Source organism: Amphiura filiformis, unplaced genomic scaffold (genome assembly GCF_039555335.1).
Source record: "Amphiura filiformis unplaced genomic scaffold, Afil_fr2py scaffold_208, whole genome shotgun sequence".
NCBI lineage: Eukaryota > Metazoa > Echinodermata > Ophiuroidea > Amphilepidida > Amphiuridae > Amphiura > Amphiura filiformis.
The window spans coordinates 96,448-102,447 of record NW_027305672.1 but is presented as its reverse complement, the minus strand read 5'-3'; positions in this window follow the sequence as shown (position 1 = coordinate 102,447).

Genomic DNA, 6,000 nt, shown 5'->3' with positions numbered 1-6,000 from the left:
CGCGTGATCGGCAAACAACGCAAAATCTGTTAACGGTGATTAACCCATGTATTAAAAATGTGTAAAATTCAATGGCTAAATCCGCACCGAATCCAGATTTACACCATTGTTCTGGCAGGAAGATGGTGGTGACGGATTCGTTGCCGTGATGGACAACATCATGGTATAGCGAAATGCTCACTTGTAATGGCGCAGGTACGACGCTGTACAGTATATCACCAATCCCTAACGCTATGATCAGGATCACTGCTGAGCTCTTCGTAACGGATCTTTGTAGGAATACAAGTAACACAAGACCGTTGGCGAATATGCCAAGAACCCCGGAAACAGCTTCCATGGCGACATATACCACTTCATATTGAAGTAGATTCATTTTCGCATGTCTTGAGTAAGTGATAAGCAAGCACTGCTGGTCATTTTGTTACATGCAGATGGCGGGCGGATTGGCGTGGGTGTCTGACATCCTGACCAAGTGTGGGAAAATTGCACAAAAAATTGTAAAAAAGAAAATTAGTCAACATGTAATCTTATTATAGATAAATAAATATCATATTTTGATGACGTGATAGCTTCACAAGGGAACAGATTTCTCATACTTTGTTCATTATCATACATAGTTACCATGGTTACGAGTAGTTTAGTTCATCGTAAACTTTGGATTCAAAAAGATTGTAATCACTACTTAGTCTGATTATCTTATTGATACATTGAAAAGCTTTTTGCGGTTTTTGAGTAAAAAGAACAATGATTGACTTTCATCACAATACCATGGAAACTGCGGGTAAATATTTATAGACTGTAATTAGCCAAAGCCTTGGAGATATAAAGTCAAACTATAATGCTGTCTGTCTCTTCGTAGAAGAAAGTGAATTTTACGTTTCATAGACAAGCTTATTTACCATATGAAAAACATTTTCTGTGATATTATCAAAGCTTTAAAATTTGTGACAATGCCACGCCATTATATGTATGTTATGAATTAAAAAAAAATTAGTTGATTTAAAAGTACACTACTAATGGTTAGCGTGATGAATAAATTTTATACTAATGCTGTCTCTTTGTATAAACGACAATGCCACGCCATTATATGTATATCATGATTTTTTTAAATATTGATTACTATCTACCAGTCTCAGTATTTTCATTTTGTGAATAGAATACTTTAATTGACCATACCGTTCTTGAAATATAAGAATTTTACGAAGCTCCATCATTTTCAAACCTTTCCACGGAGTCAAATATCAATCGATGATCTGTATTCGGTGCTAATTACTGCGCATCATCAGCGCATGAGGCGTCTATTGTCATTGCTAGATATTTGACTCCGTGGATTGGAACGGATTAAAAATGAGGTAGCTTCGTAAAATTCTTTTATTTCAAAAAGGGAGCTGGCAATTGTCAAAATTAAAAAAAATATGTGATAGCTGATATCAGACTTGTACCCGAGTCCAGCTTGTCCGAGTCCGAGCCGAGCCGAGTCCATTTGCATCCGAGTCCGAGCCAAGTCCGAGTCCTTTTGTGTCCGAGTCCGGACTCGAGTCCAAGTCCGGGGTGCTGAGTCCGAGCCAAGACAGAGTCCAACAAAAATAAGACCCGAGTCCGGACTCGAGTCCGGACTCGATCCGAGTCCATGCCCAGAGGTGGGGTGGGAGTCATTCATGTTATTAAACATGTCATTTTATGTGACAGGTATCTGCCCATATTGCTTAGTAGGAGCCTATTAGTATAAAAACTGGTCATTTGGAATAACAAAATAAAAAAGGGGTAATTGGGTATAAAATTTTGAAAGAAGGGGGTCATTTGGTATAATATTTTGAAAAAATGGGTCATTATTTCCAAAAAATGGAGCAAAATTTTATGTTTTGTTTCTAATTTGAAAATTTACAATACAAATTTGCTGAAAACAAAGAAAATTTCAAAGTTTCCGCATAATTTTATGGCATTTTGAAAATTATAGAAAAAGGTCGGTCAAAGGTCACTCACTACACCACACCACTCTCCTATATACACATCCAGCCAACCAAACCCCACCCAACCAACTCCTGAAACTAGAAACTATACATGTATCAGACCACCTGTATCAGACAGCAGTCATGTGGGGGTAGGGGTGGGGGTGTGTGTGTGTGACACACAACATGTCAACCAGGGACTGAGAGAAGTGCCACTAGGCTGCATGCAGCATACAATGTAAATGAATTGCAATGTATTCAAAAACATTAGAAAAATAACATCATCACCACCATCATCATCATCATCATCGTCATCATCATCATCATTATCATCGTTATCATCACTGTCATAATAATAATAATTAATGCTAACATAAAATCACCTTTAATTCTAAACATCTTTTGTCCCACACAAAATGTGCATTGACAGACACCCTGTTCTTGTTCTATAGCCCTGTGTGGATGAGTACCAATTTACAGAGTGGGAGCCGAGATGTACATGGATACATGTCTAGTGTGCATTTTTCTCTCTTTCAGGAGTTAAATGGATTGGAAAGTTCCATGAAAGAACTCTTAGATATTTTTATATAGTCCAAATGTTTCATGAAATTATGCATTTAATTAATTATCAATTATTTCAATAATGATAACTTATGATTCAACTAAGTGACAGATAAATCTAAATAATTTGGTGGATATTTAGGATATATGACAGATCACAGATTTGACAGCCCCACAATTAATTTGGAAAGTGGTTAAATAAGTAAAGTCAACAAATTTGAGATCTATTTTGACATTTTTAGATAATCGTTTCATTTCATTTTACATGGATTTAATTGGACTGGACTCGGACCGGACTCGGCTTCGAGTCCGAGTCCTTTTGTGTCCGAGTCCGAGTCCGGACTGGACTCGAGTCCGGACTCGAGTCCAAGTCCGGACTCGAACGATACATCACTGGCTGATATATTCCTCAACCACATCGGTTGTTTAGTTATGCTTGGTTTATGCCTTAAAATACCCAACAAAAATTAGTTCCCAACGATACAGTTCTTTCACGGATACCCTGTAGATAGCATGCTACAATCAGTCGGCAAGCCGCGAGTTATTGATTGTTATCAATCACGTATATCACTTCACAACAGTGACAGAAGGTTTTAGCCCCGGTTGAAATTCAATCCCATCCCAGTCGTCATAATCGAATAATTATGAGTATGGATTCAGGACCTTCAGATAGGTTATCGGGGTATACCGTAGATGGCGATATTTAAGTTCGGCAAAGATTTTTGATATAGATCCGATGGCAACACAGTGGTTGTGAATAGAACATAATGTTATAATTAAAGGTATTGCATGAGTGGAAACGGCCGGCGATTGGAATACCAAATAAATTATTTTATAGAATGTCTAGTGAAAATATCTTTTTTTTTTACGTCATCAAACGTTCGTTAGAAGCTAAACATTACTGGAAATATAATGGGAATAGATTAAATAATGAAGGCACGTTGCATTTAATACTCTGTATCCCCTAAAAAGTCTGTAGCGGCCCTTGTACATTTATGAGCTTTGTGAATAGTGGCCACGTATTGGTTTATCTAAAAACAAATCACATAAAAGGCATAGATTCAAATTATATAGGACACATTGATAGTGTAAGTATTTTTCCGACTCGGTGCAACCGCGTCGTCTGCGTGGTTTACTTCGCGAGGGCAGGTTTAGCTGCACGACCCGTTTTTTTTAATTTTTTTGAATTTCGACCAACTTTGAGAAATTTACACCAAAAATGGAAGAAAAAAAATGCTGATTTTAAAAAAATCATAAAAAAGCCCAATTTTGGCCCAAATTTCAAATATTGTTGGTGAAATTGGTCAAAATTCAAAAAAATGAAAAAACGGGTCCTAGATATTTTGATCTATTTTTTAAAAATTAATAAAAAAAAAAAAACCCGTTATTTTTTGGGATTTTGGGCCAAAATGGCATTATTTCCCAAATTTGAACTCATAGATGAACTTATCATGTCTTTGCCACTCTAAATATGTATACTTTTTATATACTTTAGACCAACAATTTAGTTATGAGACCCGAAAGTTTCCATAATTCCAGGGTTCAGACCAACCTTAACTCTGGAATTATGGCAACTATTGGGCCTCATACAATGTAACTTCTTAATTGGGGTAATTAAAAAAAATAAATAAACGAGATATAACTATCTAGGAATTTTTTTAATTATTATTTTCTTTAATTTCGATAAAATTCGAACAAAAATGAATAGATGCGACAGGATTACCTCTATTGTATATTATTATTCTATTATTAACCCTCCTCGTCTTTGCATCTTCTCTAGGTGTTAGGCGGCTTTTATTTGCACAATCGGGTGCTCAAAACCCCAGGTTGGTGCTAGCGGGAAACCAAAGATGGCCGACCAAATCCTGACCATGACTTGGCTCGTTGGATTCGTCTATACGATACTGGACTGTGCATTCATCATCGATTAACAACGCTTGGCTCCTGTACAAAGGTGTAGGAAGAGTTGTTGAATATTAGATGCAACGCGTATTCAATATTGAATCTATTTCCAATATTTCGGGTCATGTTTAAGAGATGGGGTATGAACGTTTAGACAGTATTTATTGTGGGATATTAGAGCACACCAGACATGTCGAATTGCATTCTGAATACGAAGAATGGCCTTCTGATATCAAATAATTTTGATTTTTTGAAATTAGCAATGTACTACACATTTTATGGCAAATCATTAAAAATTAAATTTTTGATATTTAACAGTACTCGAATTAAACTTTATAAATCTGATGATTAACCTAAAGTGTATGTAGGTGGGATGAAAAGCCGATGATCAATTGAAAATTTTGACCTTCGTATTGAAGATATGGATTTTTTTCCCAAAACAACAAAAACAATTAGGTCTTTTGGGGAAAAATCCATATCTTCAATATGAAAGGTCAAAATTTTCAATTGATCGTCGGCTTTTTTTCTCCCAGCTACATACACTTTAAGACTATATCATTAAATTTATAAAAATTTACTTCGAGGACTGTTATATCTCCAAAATGTGAAAAATATGTCAAATTTTAATAATTTGTGATAAAATTTGTATTATATCGTGAATTTCATAAAATGAAAATTATTTGATATCAGAAAGACATTTTTCGTATTCAGAATGCAATTCGATTTGTCTGATGTGTTCTCATGTCCCACAAAAATGCTGTCGAAACGCTCAAAACGCTCATTCCAGTTCCCTTAATTTCCAACGATTTTTTTAAATTTTATAATAATTATTTCACTCAGACAACATGTATCAAGTATGATTGATTGTTGGTCAATAAAAATGTGTTAGAAGATAAAAAAAATATTTAAATAAATAAAACGAATACTTGTTCAACGAATTTTCTGCGTCGAATATCTTTTCAAGACATTCAAAGATGTTTACGCCAACCTTAAAGCAATATTATAACATTTTCAAACAAAATAGATTAGCATTTCTTTGCCATAAAATGTTAGCTTTTACTGTCAGATATATCCCTTTTATTTTTGAGCCGAACAACTACGGCAAAGCAAAGAAAATTGGAATTTACTACCAGCGCACACGTACCACTCCTTCGGTCATGTTGTGGTACGACCCTTTGTTGTGTATGTATATCACCGTCGCGCACGCCGCGTACATACTGTGTGTTATGAACATCGTGTATGCGTTCGACTAACAATTATTCCATCGTAATAATAAAGGGCTGAATCAGCGTTTTATTCAAAATCTCTGAGTTTGACAAAACTACAGCACCTAGAGTCTTGATTTTTGCAGGCTATATTGGTTTAATAAAGTACAATTTAATCGTGTAAAAAATGAATTAAAAAAAATTCAGTGAGGGCGTCCTCCTCAGCAAATGTTATAATATGGCTTAAACATATACATGCAGACTTGTACATGGGCAATTCCAAGCAAAAGTGGACATGACTCAAAAAAATAAAATTGCCTCTATGTATTTCTTTTAACTTTCATATTATTCCAAACAGATGTAATGTTCAAGTTCTAAACTTT